The sequence below is a fragment of the Rhinopithecus bieti genome, unplaced genomic scaffold, assembly GCF_001698545.2.
Source record: "Rhinopithecus bieti isolate Rb0 unplaced genomic scaffold, ASM169854v2 scaffold_25806, whole genome shotgun sequence".
Lineage (NCBI taxonomy): Eukaryota > Metazoa > Chordata > Mammalia > Primates > Cercopithecidae > Rhinopithecus > Rhinopithecus bieti.
In genome coordinates this window covers 210,726-228,610 of record NW_016811742.1, presented here as the reverse complement: position 1 = coordinate 228,610, position 17,885 = coordinate 210,726, and positions in this window count along the sequence as shown.

Here is a 17,885-nt window from a genome sequence, read left to right as displayed (position 1 = left end):
AAGATGTAGAAGACACAACCTCAGGATCCCTTCAGTTACAACTGTCAAAACCCAACTCAAATGGGAAGAAGCAAAGAGTTTTAGAATCAACTAAAAACTATAGGGATGACTTCAGGCATGGCTAAATCCAGGAGTTCAAATGATGTCAGCAGGACTTGGTTTTGTTCCATCTCCTTGCTCTGCCTTCTTCAATGATGGTGCTATTCTCAAGCACATTCTCTCCTCTAATAGCAAGATGACTGCCAGCAGCTTCAGATTTATATCTTCACAACTCCAAAACCAGGGGAACTAAAACACTTATTTTTATGACAACGCCAGCCAAAGTCCCAGTTTGACTGGGCCAACTTGGGTCAGGTGTTCATTCCTAAACCAATCACTGAATCACTGTGGCTCCAGGAATGGAACACTTTGATTGTCTAGGCTTCATATGTGTGTCCTCCTCCTCGATTCCAAGGGACTGAGTTAGCTCCAGACAAACTATATAGACTAAGACTGGGATGGTGTTACTAAAGGAAGTGAAAGTGGACTGAACAGCCACAATCGATGAACTTCCATGACTAACAGCTACAAGGTAGGGATGGCTAGCAAGTGCATAGCTCCCTTCTTAAAGGGTTGTAGATATGCACCCCCATTTTACTTAAAGCTTTCTCGTGATTCACACCCCCAACCCTCCCTCCAGTTATAAGGCAGTGATTTTCAAAAGTTTCCACCTCCATCTTCAGCAAAAAAATAAAATTCACATTAAAAACTAGTATCCATATTAACTGAACTGAAACAAATGCTTCATCAAACAATATTTATTTTTCACTTTGATAGTTTTTGTTCTATTTTATTCTATTCCAGATTAATTTAATGTATTCCATTATGTTCCTTCCCTTCCACCCCATTCCACTTTATTGTTGTAGTTATTAGTCAGGGCAATGTTTGCTAGCTGCTGAAACAAACAGCCCCTAAATCTCATTGGTTTAACAAAAGTGTATTTCTTGTTCATGTTGTGGCCTGATCCTTATTAGGAAGCTCTGCTCAGTGGCCTTCCTCCTCCTCTAGGGCTCCAGGCTCTTTCTATATCATGGTGCCACCATCTTCAACACAGGATCATGGCATAAGGGGGACAGGGAGGAGAGAGGGAAGGGGAGGAGAGGAGAGGAGAGCAGAGGGGAAGGGAGAGGAGACAATCACTTGGGAGGATTTATAGTTAGGCTTGTAAGTGGCTTCTACCACTTTTGCCTGTACTCCACTGGCCAGAAACTAGTCACGTGTCTCCAGCTGCAAGGGCCACAGGGACACATGATCTGAGCACCCAAGAAGAGGAAATGGGATCGATGGACATCAATCTATATTCACAGTCTATGTCACAGGATTTTATTCAAGTTTGTTGAGAAAAAGAACATGATGGTTCCACTATGTGGAATTCAGGACTCTCTAGTGGATGCAATTCCTTAGTTTGAAAACCTTGCCCTACCAACCTGCCTTGGTTTTTCCACCTTGCAGACCAAGGCTTTTTTTTTTTGCTCCTGTCTTTCTATTCTCATCTGTCTGTCATGGCACCTAAGTTCATCATCCCTGGTGAGGAGACCCTGACCACCTTCCCACACACCTTCCTCAAACCTGTCTCTGACTCTGCCTGAGAACCCTGAATTCTTTGAGCCAGTCTGTGGCTGCTATGGCAGCCATAAGCCATGACTCCTATCTCCTGCCTCAAACTGTACTTCTCCATCTCACTCATCCTATCTGGCTACTCTCTTACCCTTGCCCAGGCCAGGGGACTATAGTGACAGAGACAGTAAATGAGACCAGGGTCTGTGGGGCAGCTAGCCACCCCTCCAACTCCAGGGCTCTGCCCTGGGCTGGCTCCAGCGTCTGTCTATGTCAGGACTGAAGTAATTGAGCCAGCCAGGCATGTAATAAGATAGCTCTTTCACCCCCTGCTACTATGGTGAGTGGCTATGGAATCTGATTCTAGCAGCGTCTTTATCTCCGCAATTAGGCTTCAGGGTTCATTATCTAAAAAGCATTGGCTAGTAGCACAGAGCAAGTTGGTTACCTTAGAGGGGAGCTGGCCCTTTAATCCAAGCCGGAAGGAGACCAGGATCTTGGATTTCTCAGTTAAAAGACCTTCTGGTTCTGGAAGAATTGCAAGCTGACTGCTCTTCAAGTTGATAAACAATTTTAGTCCATACTTAAATGGTGATCACCATGTGCCACACACTGGTAGGAGTGCTTTATAATATTAATTCACTTAAGCCTCATAGAAACTCTATAGGTGAGGAAATTAAGACCCAAAACCAGTAAAGATCTGCCCATGTCACACAACTAAACAAAACCAGAGCCAGGACTGGCAAATCCTGGCTCCAGACACTACCCTTTTGACCACTAAGTTGCTCTGCCCATGAGAATAAATTTTATTTGTATATAATATTTATATGCTGCTTACAGTTTTTGAAATGCTTTTACATACTTTTCTGACCTTCACAAGAACCCTGTGATCCAGTTATGATTATTTTGTGAGAAAAAATGTTCCATTTTACCAATGAGAAAATTGAGGCTCCAAGGAATTCAGTAAGATTCCCAAGTAGTAGCACTTGAACCATCTTAGTCCAACTTTCTCAGGCTGATGGTTAAATCATGAGGAATTTTCTAAGCCAATTGTAAACCACGGTTATTATTTAAAATTAAATTATATAAATTTATAACTTAAAAACTCTATTCAAAACAAAGGTGATAAATACCCAGAACTCATCACTTCCTAATTCTTTTCCTGCATTTTACTGCTATCAAGGCATTTGAGGCCATCTGTAACTCTATCGTATCTGTATGGTGGAAATAATGTATCATGGGCACTTTAGTGACATCACATTGATAGACTGAAGTTAGCCACAGTGGTGGTATCTACACTTGGGAAATCAGCAAATTCTGTGGCTCTTTCTCCCCCATGAGAGCTTGTTGTTAAATATTTCCCAGGACCCCTATTTCCGTGACTCTGACCATCTCAGGTGTGTGCTCATGTGACTTGTTTTCCTGTCCTACTCAATGCCATATTTCCAGGGCCTCACGTGATCTTCTTCCTCTCACATTGCTCATAAACACCCCTGCCCAGCCTCCTGAGTCTCTCAACCCCATCTTTTTGACTTGCATTTCCCAGAAGGGCTTTCCCAAACAGCCCACAGTTGCCCCCACTTGGCCTGAGTCAGCTAACACCCAGCCAGCCCAACAGCCTTCATTCCTGCCAGGGCCAAGTTCTGCCTTCCCCTTTGCAACATCCAAGCTGAAAGACCCACCCACATGCTTATTTGCTCTCTTAGAGGCAGGAATCAAGAAGGCCCGAAAATGTTCCTGCTCCAGACTTTTCTTCCACCATCTGACCTAGCTAGGCTGGCAAGGGGATGGTTGGTTTCTCCCTGTATGTTCTTTGGGAGCTGGTTGCAGATCAAACAGTGGTCCTTCCCTAGTCTTAATGCAGAACACCCCTAAGCATGCCATGTACTCCTAACCATGCCAAATGCTCCTGCTTGGCAGCCTGGGCACTGACTTATGGGCATCCAAGGGCGGGTGGCAGGCAGGGATTTTAGTGAACCATCTGAACCTAATAAGCACAAAAGATATGCTTGTCTTCATTCTCTCTAAAACACAGCTAGATTTGTTTTTTTGTTTTTTTGTTTTTTTGTTTTTTTTCAGTTAAAGATTCCCTTTCATTCACTAGCTCATTTTCAGCCTCATGGACTTCTGGGAATTCTGTAACATTAGCATAATATATGTAGGACTCATTAAATGCCAAGCACTGTCCTAATTGCTTGAACAATCCAAGGGGTAGGCACTACTATCACCTCCATTTGAAAATGAGGAACTGAGGCACAGAGAGCTTAAGTAATTTGTCCCAAGTCACACAGCTAGTAAGGGGGAGGCCAGATCCTGCCCAAGTGCTCTGGTTTCAAAGCCTGTGCTCTTCATGGCTTTGCCAAAGTGATCTGAAATCTAACTGGTTCTCCCTCTGGGTTTCAACAGCTTTCTGTTTATACCTGGGTTAAGAACCTACCAAGTTGCAATATCATTATCTGTTTACAAGTTTGTCTACATTCCTCCCAGCTCCTCCCCTGAGTCCTTGGAGAATGAGAATTATGTCTTAGTTTTATTTGTGCCCAGAGTCCAAGGTCAAGTCTGGCAAGTGCTAAGTGTTAAGTGTTAGTTAAAATGCGTAATCCTCCCCACTTTCAAGATGAGGAAACTGAGGCCCAGAGAGCTGACAGAGGACAGCCGAGAGCCGAGGTGGCATGGCTTGAAGTCTGGTACTTGTCCTGCTCTGCCTCATTGCTCTTCTTGCTAGCTTGGGAGTTGTGGGTCAGGTCATGGGGACCTAGAGCAGGTTGGCATTGCGCATCCACCATACTGGAACACTGGTCCATGGTTTCTCCCAGAAAGAACATGCATGTCCAAACCCACCCCCAGGAGAGACTGAGAAAAGCACCACTGTGCTAGTCACGCACTCTCTTCTGGCACAGGTGGGTACAGCTTGGGAAGCAGGTTAGGTTCCAGCCTCACCTGATGAGGCTGAAGATAAACAGATGCCTAGAGCATTGAGGGCTTAAGAACAAAATTCAAAGACTCCTCACCCACTTTTTATTTGCATCAAGATTATTCTGACCCAAATCCTATCAAAGAAAGCAGAAAGATCCTAAACCATGAATTCTCCCCTCCCACCCTTGCCACCCCCATTTTGTTAGTTTCTTAACATGAGCAGATTACCTTACTCTTGGGTTTCAACTAGCTGTTTTCATCCTTACCCTTAGTTATAAAGAAAAAACTCCTGTTTAACCTAAATGCAAATAGCCAGAAAAAGAAAAGAAAGGTCAGGTTCCATGTTATTTTATAAAGCATTACAAAATGACAAATAAACAAGATAATACTGGCCATTTTTTAAAAATTCAGTTAATCTCAAGAGCTATCACAAGGTCTGTGTAATTCATAGGAACAATATAATGAAATGTTTATAGTGTCACTAAAGTCCTGGCAAAGATTGAAGTACCTGTGACAGATCAAAGAAAAAATAAAACATTATTCCATTTAGGTGCAGTGTTATGGATATCCTGGTACTATAACTCTTTGGAAATGATTAACTCCATGTGGTATTGATGGTAATGATTCATTTTTCTGGCATAATGAATTAGGCATTCCTCCATTGTTCCTTAACTTGGCTTCATTGTGTGTGTATATATCAACGGCAACTTTTTTTATATACCTTTCAGTTTCACACACACAAAATAAAAACACACCCCCTAGGCTGCCAGAGAAGAAAACATGAGCCTCAAAGCTGATTTATTTTTATCACCCACGTAACCCTATTTCCTACGTGAGACATGAAACCACATCAAAGAAGGAATAGTTTTTACTTCTCTGAACTGGGAGGGAAATTGCTACTCTTCAAGCTGGGAACTCAGAAACCTTTGTTGAAAAGTGTCCATTTTTATCTAACAACCTTCTTCTTCTGAAAGCCCTTGTTTTTTAAGGAATAACTCTTCCAACAAAGACTCACCATCAGGCCATCCCACTCATTGCATTAGTTAATCTGGCTTGAAAATTGAGAACAACCTCTAAGGTGGGTTGGACATACTTTAGCAGCCAAGAGATAACACAGCCCTCTAATTTCTGAAAAGCATTAAATTGTCTTGGGCGACCATGGGCCTTTGTTAAATGGTAGGAACACTAAAAGAAATGGCAGGGGTAAAAAGATAGAAAAGGTCAGCTAGTATTGACATTTTTATTAAATGCCATTGTATTGTCTCTCCTCTCTTTGGTTTGTTTGTTTGTTCGTTTGTTTGTTTTTAATGAAGAGCGTTCTCTAAGACTAATCTGTTTAACATCATGGCATTTCCTTGTACTACACTGAACCATCTCCATGGCATTTAAAAGTGAAATATTTGCTTCAGAAATTAAAAAAAAAGATAGGCAATAAAATGTAGCTGTAAACAAGCCTTCATGGCTTTATTTTTCATAGATAAATACACAATAAGTTCAAAGTAGAATTGAATTCCTAAAGCAATACTCCACTAATCTGTACTCGGGGGTCTCGAGCGTATTATCTGTAATTTACAACCAATTTAAATGGCATTAACAGCCTTCCCCTTATGGGAATTTAAATTTGCATCCTACCATTGAATTAAACAGTGATTGCGTATTTTCTATAGGGGACGAAATGCTCTTTGATGCTTGTTTTGAATAATGAAGCATCTATTCATGCACAGGGTGTGATGTGCTCCTTTGTCCTCAATGTAATTGAAGCAAAATGTGAGTTAAAGGGATTTTTTCCTCCTAGCCAAAGGTTTGTCGATTGGTGCCTATTTTCATCCATTCAAAATTAAGAAAACAGTCATCTCTCACTACATGGGGAAATCATTTACCTGAATGAAGGGAGGTCAAGTTTTGCCTTATTTGATCTTTTCAAAGATGAAGAAGGATGTCAGCAAATATTGCAAACTAACCTTTGGGGGAATAGTATTGTGGAATTAATTTTCAGTTCTTCTCTAGGACCAGAACAAGAAAATTAGAAGTGGAGGATAGGGCAAAGGGAGAATATGGCCTGTTTCCAAAGTAAGAACTTAAATAACCTTGCTCACCTACACAAAACTATACTGAAATAGAAAGGGCAGAGTTTTTGCAAATCATAGAATCTGAAGCCGTAGAAGCCCAGGAATGGCAAATTCATGCGGATTGCCTTCAGTTTCCACAGTGTGCCTATGCCAGACATCGGTAATCAGTGATAGCTCTCGTGGCCATTAAATGAAGATAGAACCTCATAATCAAGTGCTCTGGGTAGCCATTAGCAATTGATGTGTTGGCACTAGAGGTGAAACCTATTTGCCATTTTAGTTAATGCACCTCTCACTTAATACATGGTTCCAGAAAGATGAGGTGGCCCTCCAAAAGTCTGAGAGCTGGCCACTGGCAGAGCTAGAACTAACAATATACCACCACTGGTGCTCCATAGTGTGCTTTCCACCCACTACCACCAGCATGCACTCTGTGCCTGTCTTGTGCACACTTATGTCCCGTAACAGAGCAACTAGTAGATGCTCAATAATTACCTTTCTTTGAGACAGTCTCACTCTGTTGCCCAGGCTGGAGTGCAGTGGCGCAATCACAGCTCACTGCAGTCTTGACCTCCAAGGCTCAAGCCATCCTCCCACCTTAGCCTCCAGAGCAGCTAGGACTATAGGCATGTGCCACCATGCCTGGCTTATGGTGGCACACGCCTGTAGTAGAGGCAGGGTTTTGCCTTGTTACTCAGGCTGAATAATTGCCTTTTTTTAAGTGAATGAATGAATGAATGAATGAGAGAGATACACATTGTTAAACCTTTATCGTTATAGAAAAGAAGTTCCTTCTTTGAAAAACAATAACTCCCCTGGCCTTGCTGGACCATAATTAGACAAGATCCAAAAAAATGTTAACATCTGCTTACCTAAACCCTTATTTAGAGATAGGAAAATCACAAGTGTCAATAACAGCAACAAAACAAAACATTTAGAGAAGAAATAGTTTCTCTTCTTAAAGCACTCTCATAGTATCTATTAATATGCAACTGATACACAATTGTAAGTCATTATTCAGCAAAGAGGATGCTGAAAATCTCACCCTGCTGCATTCAAAGTAAAATCATATTGAAAAATGACATAACTCAGATTTTCCAATAGTTGAAATGGGGTTTTCTGTTTATTATTCTGTATTAGTATTCTAGTTATTTCCCTTAAGGAATTAAACACTAAGTGTTCTTGACACTTGTCTATGGAGTATCAAAGTTCCTTGATATTAAATGTCAGCCCTTCTTCCTTACAATAGGACCCATCTTCAAGATTTAGAATGTTAGGAAATAGGAAAGCTCAACTGTCCCGCATTCTTAACATAAGTGTATCCCAGTGATTCAACCAGGGTCAGTTTTGCTCCCCCATACACATTTGGCAATGTCTCAAGACATTTTGGTTGTCACAGTTGGGTGCTGCTGGCATCTATGGGTGGAAATCAGGGATGTTGCTGAGCACTCTACAGTGTTCAGAACAATTCCACAACAAAGAGTCATCCAGCCCCAAAGGTCAATAGTGCCAAGATTGAGTAATCCTGCTATATCCCCTCCACCCAAAACTGTTCATATCAGTTCAGCCTTATGTTGAATTAGAATGTGTCTCTCTGTGCCAAATAAGACATTTAACTGTGGTTGCCCAAATGTCTCTCTCTGTCTTTTATTTTCACTAAGATGTCCAGGTTCCTTATGTAGAGGGAAAGGAAGCTACTGATATTCATCTTGTTTGCTTTTGTGCAGAGCCAAACAAAAGACTAGCTCAGGTAGCTCAATGCTGGATTTTTCCAGAGCATAGAGAAGGGTTTCAGGGACTCCCCAGGGTCTCAGCTACGCTCATCTAATGTACTGCACATTGGCCTAATAAAAGCAGGCAGGGGCCTGAACTGCCCGCTACTGCATATATCTGAGGATGGCCTCCCTTTGAAGCTTTATGACCTAGTTGTTTAGAAAAAAGAGTGGAATTTGTGTGTGTTTGCTTCTTTGTGTTGTTGCTGCTCTGCTAGTTCTAGCTTCACTGCTAATTTGCCTTGTAATTCTAGAGATCATGAGATCTGTCACTTACATTTTTTTGCATTTCAGTCTTTCTGTATGTACGAAGCAATCTTGTCCTTCTGCTGGAAGATAAAAAGGGGACAGTAAGAGCCAAGATATTTAAAGTGCTACTTAGTGGGGTAGCATTTCTAACTCCACAGGGGAAGGGATTATGTCTTGTTTACCCTATAGCTTCAGAATCCAGCTGGTGGTTCTGTGCTTGGCACAAAGTAGATCATTAACAGATAAGCATTGTCAATACATTGGAAACTATTTGACAGTCTCTAGAAAGCTGAACAGTGATCTAGCAATTCCACTTCCAAGTATGTACTCAAGAGAAATGGGTGCATATATCCTGCAAAGGATGACTACAAAAAGGTTCATAGTAGCTTAATTAACAATAGCCAAAAACTACAAAGAAACTCACCTGTCTATTGACAGGAGAATGGATAAACTCACCTGTCTATTGACAGGAGAATGGATAAAGAGTGTTCATACAATAGAATGATGTAGTGCAATAAAAAAGATCCAACTATTTCACATAAAATGCTCAGTAAGTGTCTGGTAGTAAGGGATGCTCAGTAATGGTAAAAAAAAAAAAAAAAAGATAATAATTATTGAGCATTCACCTTGTGCTAGGCACTTTTAGAGGCTTTACACATACTGATTCATCTAATCCTAAGAACAACACCAGGGATACTTTCTATTCCTGTTCTCATTTTACAGAAGAAAATAGTGAGGTACAGAGAGGATCAGTAAATTTTGCTGAACTAAACTGAAATAAAATACATTCTGACATTTTTTTAAGTACCATGTCTTGGTTCAGGCTGCTATAACAAGGTGCAATACAATGGAGGCTTCCAAACAGCAGAAATTTATGTCTCCCAGTTCTGGAGGCTAGAAATCTGAGATCATGGTGCCAGCATGATCAGGTTCTGGTGAGGACTTTCTTCAGGGTTGCAGACCAGGAACTCCACCCTCATGACCAAATCACCTCCCAAAGGCCCCACCTCTTAATACCGTCACATTAGAGGTTAGAGTTTCACATATGAATTTCGTGGAGGGGCAAATTTAATCTATTGCATACCATATCAAAAGCAATAGTGAGAAAATTAAAAGCAATGGTCTGCCTTGTATTTAGTCTGGACATGTCATTTCTGCCCTATGTTTTGGTGCTTTATTCCAGGCCATTCCATCTTATTCTTTTAGCCAATATTGTTTTTCACCAAAGCCTGTGCAGATGTTGCTCTTGTGATTAAGGGTTGCTATTCAGAAGGCTCCAGCTAATGGAAACTTGGGGAAGCATTTTGTCTTTGATTTGCTTTGCCTGTCCGGCTACAGGGGAGCAGTCAGTGAATGAAAACTTGAGAGTGAAGTTTTAGGGCAAGCCAGGGGAGCTTGGAGACCTTAGCTTCACTGCTTGTTAAATTATATAGGCCACACCCCTCCAGAGCTGCCAGGGCAGGAGATAGGGGGTGATGGAAAAGGCTACTCCTCCCATCTGGCAGTTTCAAGAACTCCACAGTTAATATGGTGTTCATACTTTACAGTGGGTCCATGGAAATATTGTTAAGGCGGTCTTATGCTTTGTAGTGACCCAGGTGTTCATCTTGTTTGCTGAGGAAATTGATAGTTGGAGGGGAAGGTGTCATTAGAGTGACGAGCAACTGTGGTCGTGTCTCAATTGTTTGCATCCAATGCTTCTGCACATTATTTTGAACTCACAAAAATTTCTCCATTAGGAAAGGAAATAAATACAGGTGATGTAGGAATACTCACCTCCATGTCATATTGAAAAAAAGGTTCATTGGTAATGACAAATTTGTGTATGTGTGTGTGTGTGTGTGAAAGAGAGAGAGAGAGAGAATTGGAGAGAGAGAGAGAGAGAAAGATAGAAAACGAGACAGCATGGAGAGTTGCGATCACATCCTAGCAGCAAGTTTATTTATGGTTTGCTCAAGGTTTATTCCCCCACCCCCATCCCTGCATCCCCAATGGAAGGATTCTGAGAGGACAGAGATGGGACTATTAAATCCCCTCATCTGCACCTCATCTCGGCTCTCAGCAGCAGCTGGTGCCTCCCCTCTGCGGATGTTGTTACCTGGGTAGCTGAGAGTTCTGGCAGAGGTGATGGATAGAGTGAGCCCTGCTTTCTTGGAGGCTATTCTGGACACCGGTTTAGAGTAGCTCAAAAATTCAGTAAGTTCGATGCTTTTAGCTGGACTTAACTGACTGTGTTTTGTGGGACCTAAAAGAGTAAAACTGCCCCCAAAATTCTGAAAAGAATCCATTTGAGGGCAGAAGGTAATGACTTGGTCTTGGAATTCTGAGGACATTGAGTAGAAATTCCCTTTTCTAAGAAACACTTCTAAGACTTTTTAAGTTAAAAAACGCTTTTCCATATGCATATGAATTAATTTATTTAGTAATTGACCTTTTAAAAATTATACAGTAATAGAAAGTCACTGTAAAAACTTATAAAATTGATGAAGTAAAAGGATAAATTAAAATAACACCTCAAAGAACCAAAATTTGATTTTTAACCTTCCAGTTTTCCCATGTGGTATATTATTCTGTTGTTTCAATAATTATTTTTCTTAAATGGAATAGTAATGCATTAGTGATTTGTAACCTCCTGTTTTAAATTAAATAGTATCACTTGAATACCTTTTCATGTTAATAAATAACCTTCTACACTGTTATTTAATACAGTTACCTAGTATTCCATTGTGTAATGTACTAGAATTTATTTAACCAATCCCCTTTTGTGAGCATGTTCTTAAAACTGGGTGTTTCCAGTTTTCCACTGTCATGAATAAAACTGTGGTAAAATATTTATTTACAATCACTTATGTGCTCTTGTAATTAATTACTAGAATTGTAATTGATGGGCCAAGAGGCATTTTCAAGGCTTTTGATATGTATTGCCAAATTGCCTTCAGAAAGCCAACATGGGCCCACTCATTCACCAGGAGTATATGAGAAGAGCCAGTACCCTAAGCACAGAGGGATTTGTTTAAACAACATTTTCAAAGCCTGCAATTAACTTCCTTTCTATCACTTTTGCCTCATCTTATAATGTCCATGGTTTCTCTCTGTTCTCTACCCACTGCTCTGGTACTCTCAGAAAGCCAAGAAAGAGGATACCCATTAGGGGAACTGGTTTCGGCAAACTCTCAAGGAATTTCAGTTTCATGCTGGAATGAGACAACACAAAGAGCTGCCCATTCATTCTGTGCAAGAGGATATTTACATTATGTTTTATAACAGTCATAAATGAAAATGGCATTAATCTGCCAAGTTGATGTTTTTAAAAGAGAAAAAGGGAGGAGGTGGTTGACCTACCAGAGAAAGCCCTGTGTCTGCCAGAGCTTTGCTGTGCATATGATTTTAAATAGCAGGGCAAAGGTGATAAAGCCAGCTCAACATTTCTGTCTCCATGGCAACAGCATCCCTTCTTTGAGCCTCTGACACAGCAGCAGGGACCAAAATACACTCCTTGCACACAATTACACTGCAACTTAGGAGTTTCTTTTTATTCCTTGTAAATGCACAATTTAAAAATATGAGCAAGGACAGAGAAAGAGCAAATCATGCACAGCTAGAGGAGAGTCTTTTAAACGACTAAGCGAAGAAAATGAACATCCAAAGGGTTTCATGAAGTCTGCAGCCTACAATCACCATGTACAGAGAGGCTGAAAACCTTTCTCCTATGTGAGTAGAAAAAAAATCTATACATACATATAAGTGCGTACATTAACATTTTTAAGTGTCCTTTCCCTAAATTTTTAATACAGGTCAATCTTGCTATCAGCATATCCACTTAGCTCAGGTTATGATTTAATCAATTTAAGCAGCCATCCAGTTTACATAGCTGGAAGCTCCTCATATGCTAAACCCAACAAAACTTCAAAGAAACTGCATTAGCCTTGAGTGTGGAGAGTGTAATTGGCCCCCTTTAAGGTCAGCCCAAACCTACAAGTGGACACTAATGCATACTGGAATCCTGTTGAGGTCTATCTAGTCTTCTATTTATTTTGAAAGGATCTTGAAAATAAAGAAATGCGGAAGCAGACTTGTGATTATAAACTGTTGGATTCTTTCTGAGCTAATGCTGGGTGATTAGTGTTGAAGAAACCTGAAGTGATAATTTAACTGTTAAAGTTAACACTTAGTTCTTAAAAATGTGTGTCAATAAGTGTCAAGGGAATAGATGAATGACTGAGAAATACCAAGGAAATATAAGATAGACATTTGATAGTTTCCCTATGTGTGTACCTCCATTGAGTATGCCAAGACCATCTGGTTCAGTGGGTCTCAAACAGGGGCAATTTTGCCTCCCCAGGGAAAATTGACAGTGTATGAAGTATTTTTGGTTGTCACAACTTTGGGGAGGAGAGCCACGCATCTCCTCCTAGGATGCATAGGACAACTGCATAGCAAATAATGATCTGACCCCAAATGTCAATAGTGCTGAGGTTAAGAAACCCTGCTCCAGTCTGATTGTCCATTTGACTACATTTGGTCCAGAGGGTTCTGTGGGTAGATTAAATGGTTGTAATTTCCAGGTTGTGTATAAAGGTAAAATTCTACTTACCTTACCTCAGCATTAGAATTTTCTTCATTGGTTTTATTGTTACGTGATTCCCCGTTGCTTTAAACACAGTATGATCTATTTTATTTTAGGTTAGGACTCCTGAAAGTAAAACCAATAAACAGAAAATGAGTATAAAAAAAAAAAAAGCTCAGGATGCATTCCTTCAAAGAGGGCATCTGCAAGGTGGCTAGCACAGAGGGATGCTCAGAAAAAAGTAGCTATCGTTATTTTTCCCTACACATTTTAGCACGAAAACACCATATATATAAGATAATGTATTGTGTGTTCACTGCTGAAATAATAATAATAAACATTTAAGTACTCATTGCCCAACAGCTTTGAAACTTCATTATCCAGCTTTTGTTAATAACTTTCTTGATATTGATGTAGATATATTGATATAGATATATAGATATGTAATATTATTTGACTTTCCTTGTTCTTGAACTTCATATAAATAAAAACATACTATACACTTGTTTCTATGAATTGTTTATATCATTCAATAGTATGGTGGGTTTTTGGGGTCTTTTTGTTTTTTGTTTTGTTTGTTTGTTTGTTTGTTTTTTGAGATGATGCCGCACTCTGTCATCCAGGCTGGAGTATAGTGGCTTGATCTCTGCTCACTGCAACTTCCGCCTCCTGGGTTCAAGTCATTCTCATGCCTCAGCCTACCAAATAGCTGAGACCACAGGCACACCATCACCACACCCAGCTAAATTTTGTATTTTTTTAGTAGAGACAGAGTTTTGTCATGTTGGCCAAGCTGATCTCTAACTCCTGACCTCAAGCCATCCGCCCACTTCAGCCTCCCAAAGTGCTGGGATTACAAGTGTGAGTCACCACACCCTGCCAATAGTATGTTTTTTTTTTTATGTTCCTCATGTTCATGTGTATAGCTGTAATTTATTCACTTTAGCTACTAGATGGTATTCTATTGTATGACTATGTCACAATTTATTTATCCATTTTACTGCTGCTGCACATTTGGTTTTGTGGTATTGGTCTATCACAAATTAGGTTGCTATGTATGTTGTCGTACATTTCTCCTAGGGTACATGCACAACGATTTATTTTGAGTGTATGCTTGGAGTTAAATTATCAGGCCAAAAGTTTCTGCATTTTAACTTTACTAGGTAATGTCAAATTCTTTTCCAAAGTTTTGTTGTACCAATTTGCACACTTATGAAAAATATGTACTAGTTAGAATTGCTCCAACATATGGAAATAGTCAACAAGTAATACAGTCATTTTAAATTTTCTGTTTAGGTGGGCATGAAATGATATTTCATTGTGGTATTAGAAATTAATTAATTAATGGAGTTGAGCAGCATTTCAATTGTTTATAAGTCTTTTGTGTTTCCCTTGTGAAATATTTGTTAATGCCTTTTGTATAATTTTCTATTGGACTGACATATATTGTAGTAGGCTGACTTCTAAGATGACCTCCAGTGATTCCCACTTCCTAATATTCATGCTCTTGTGTTACACCCTTCCCCTTAATGTGGACTGGACCTAGTGATGTGCTTCTAACCAATAGAGTATGGCAAAAGTAATGGGATCACTTCTGAGATTAGCATAGGGACTAAACAAGGGAACAGAAAGGAGACCACAGACACAGATACATACATATTGCAAATTAAGAAGATAAAATGAACTATTCAATATACGATACTGAGGTAATAGTCTATCCCTAGGGGAAAGAATGGAAACGAATCCTCACCTCACCATACACTATCCAAAATGAACCTCTACATTATTATACACAGTTATATAATAAGTCATAATATTTGGGGGACCCAATTCCTCCACTTGGTTTCTCTTCTTTAGGAGCATCTTAATAGGCTTCAGCATTATTCTTCATGTATATTTTGGAAACAGCATGCCAAGATCCAGCTTGTTGAAATTGTATTCAATTGTATTCAGTTTATAGTTCGATCTGGGGAAGAGCAGACTATTTATCCTATTGAATCCTCCTACCTATGAACATAGTATGCTCATAGACTTGACTGATTTAGTTTTTCTTCACCATCTTTCAATAGTTTTACAATTTTTTCATAGAATTATTGTACATGTTAGACTTATTCCTAGATACCTTATGTAATTTTGTTACCATTACAATTGGCATCTTTTAAAATTTCTTGCAATTGACTTTCATGTATTCATGGAAGCTCCAAAATTATAATTATAATCAAGAAAAAATCTGATAGATTTTTGCCTAAGTTTCCAGGAATGCATTTGAGGAACTAAATGAAACAAAACTCTAATTAAGTTATAGTCATCTTTTAATAATAATTTATATATTTCTATCCCCAGAGTTAATTTAGCCATTTTTATATCAAAATGTATAATTAAGACTAGACTTTTTTTCATTAGTTCTTTTTATCGGTCTAATTATTGGAACTTTCTTGTTGCTGCCCTTACATTTACTTTGGTCTGACCAAATTTCCCACCAGTGTGAGGAGTTATGATTATTTAATGGCTACTCCAGATGGCATTTTCAGAAGAAAATTTTTTCTTATTATTTCATTTTTTTCAATTTTCATCAGCTGTTAACATTTCCAAAATTTCATCACAGACATTCTTTGGCAACTCTGTTTTATTAAGGGATTACTGGGTTTTATTGATAAATATAAGAAACTGTACAAGGAAAATCATTATATATACTTTAAAACAATGTAAAGGTAGGGTTTAAACTACCCACCTAACTTCTCCCCTCCTTAACACCTCTTAACATGTGCAGAAAGATTTAAGAAATATGAGTACTCTGTGCACATGTACACTCATACTTTTTCATCACTTAGTGATTGACTTCAACTGCTGATGTCTATATATAATAAATGAAGATAAATTTATCTTCAAGTAATACTCTTGAGAAATGTTCATTTCTTTATTTCAAGGTGGAACCATGATGAAAAGATGTCTCTTGGAAGCCTTATCCATTCCAGACGAGGCTGAGGCATGCCCAGCTTGGGGGTAGATTTCTAAAGAAACTGGTGGTGAGAGGCTAAGTTGAAGTTGGAAATTTTCACCTTACAGAAACTAAAGACAGCAAGGTGAGGAAAGTTGAAATTTGAAGTTCAAGAAGCAGGGAAGGGAGACCAGAAGATTACTAAAGCTAGAGGAGCCCATTTGGGTCTCAGAGTTGGAGAACAAGGTTAGAGATTCATGGCTGGGGGAACAAGAGCCCAAGTGTCTGCAAGGTACAGTAGAAACATGCACTTTAAACCCCAAACCAAGCTCTTTGGTGTGGCTGCTAGAGAAGTCCAGGTCTTATTGGCTGAATACTCCAGGGCATTCCGTGAGCTGAGAATGACTCTGAGAGATGGAATCTGAAACACAAAGAGGGCCTCAGTCACTCATGCTGCTGGAGCCCTGGCTGCTCCTCCTTCCATGACTCCACCCCTTTCTGGCCCTGCCCTCTGGTGTGCAGCCCAGACTTCCTGACCTTGCTGGGTCTGTTTCCAGCCCTTACCACTCACTAGTACTGTTTGCTCCTTAGTCGGATGGGCTAAGGTGCTTTGTGTTCTTCTTCCTGTCCATATACGATTCCCTTATATCTATTCCCTGTCCCCTCCTGAAGCGTCACCTACTAACCATAATAGTTAAGGGAAGCTATGGTGCTATTACAAAGAGCCTCCAAAAATTCAGTGGCTTAAAGAATCAAAGAAGTTTCTTTTTCTCTTAGTATTGGTCTAAAGTAAGGGTTCTATATTCATAGGCAGCACTGCCTCATGGAGTCATTCAAGGACCCAGGTTCCTTCCACTTTGTAGCTCCCCAAACCCCTAGGGTAAGAATTCTTAACCTGGGGTTCATGGATAGAACTCAAGAGGTTCATGAACTTTGATGGAAAAAAAAATCACCATCATTTTAGCTAACCTTGCATGCATTTCCCATTGCTGCTGTGACAAATGGCTGCAAACTTAGTGGCTTTAAATAACACAGATTTATTCCCTTACAGTTCTGGAGGTCGGAAATCTTAAATCAGTTTCACTGGGATAAAGTCAAGGTATTGGCAAGGCTGTGTTCCTTCTGGAAGCTCTGGCAGTTAATCAATTTCCCTGTCTTTTCCTCCTTCTGTAGTCTTCCTTGCATTCCTTGGCTTGTGACTCTTCTTCCATCTTCAAAACCGGCAACATAGCATCCATCATCACATTGCCTTATCCTCCTCTATTGTCCAATCTCCCTCTGTTTTCCTCTTATAAGGACACTTGTGATAACATTTAGGCCCCACCTGAATAATCCAGGAGAATTTTCCCATCTCAAAATCCTTAACTTAATCACCTCTGCTATAAATTCCCTTTTGCCATGTAAGGTAACAGTCACAGGTTCTGGGATTCACACATGGATATCTTTGAGGGCTATTATACAGCCTATCACAAATATCTAATTGAAATTTAGCATTTCCTTACATTAGAAATGTAGACAACCTATAGTACTACTAGGAATACCTGGAACTTCATCACCAATAGAAATCACAGACAATAAATCTTCATTTGAATTGAAAAAAAAGAGAGAAATCACGAATATTTTCCATATTATATTACAGTTTTTGCAGATATCTCAAATTTATGTAAGTCATTATACCTACCACCAAATCTTGTTAATGCATTACTAAAACTGTACATATAGTACTGTCTCGAAGATTTGTGGGTTTTTTGGTTTTTGTTTTTGTTTTTGAGACACAG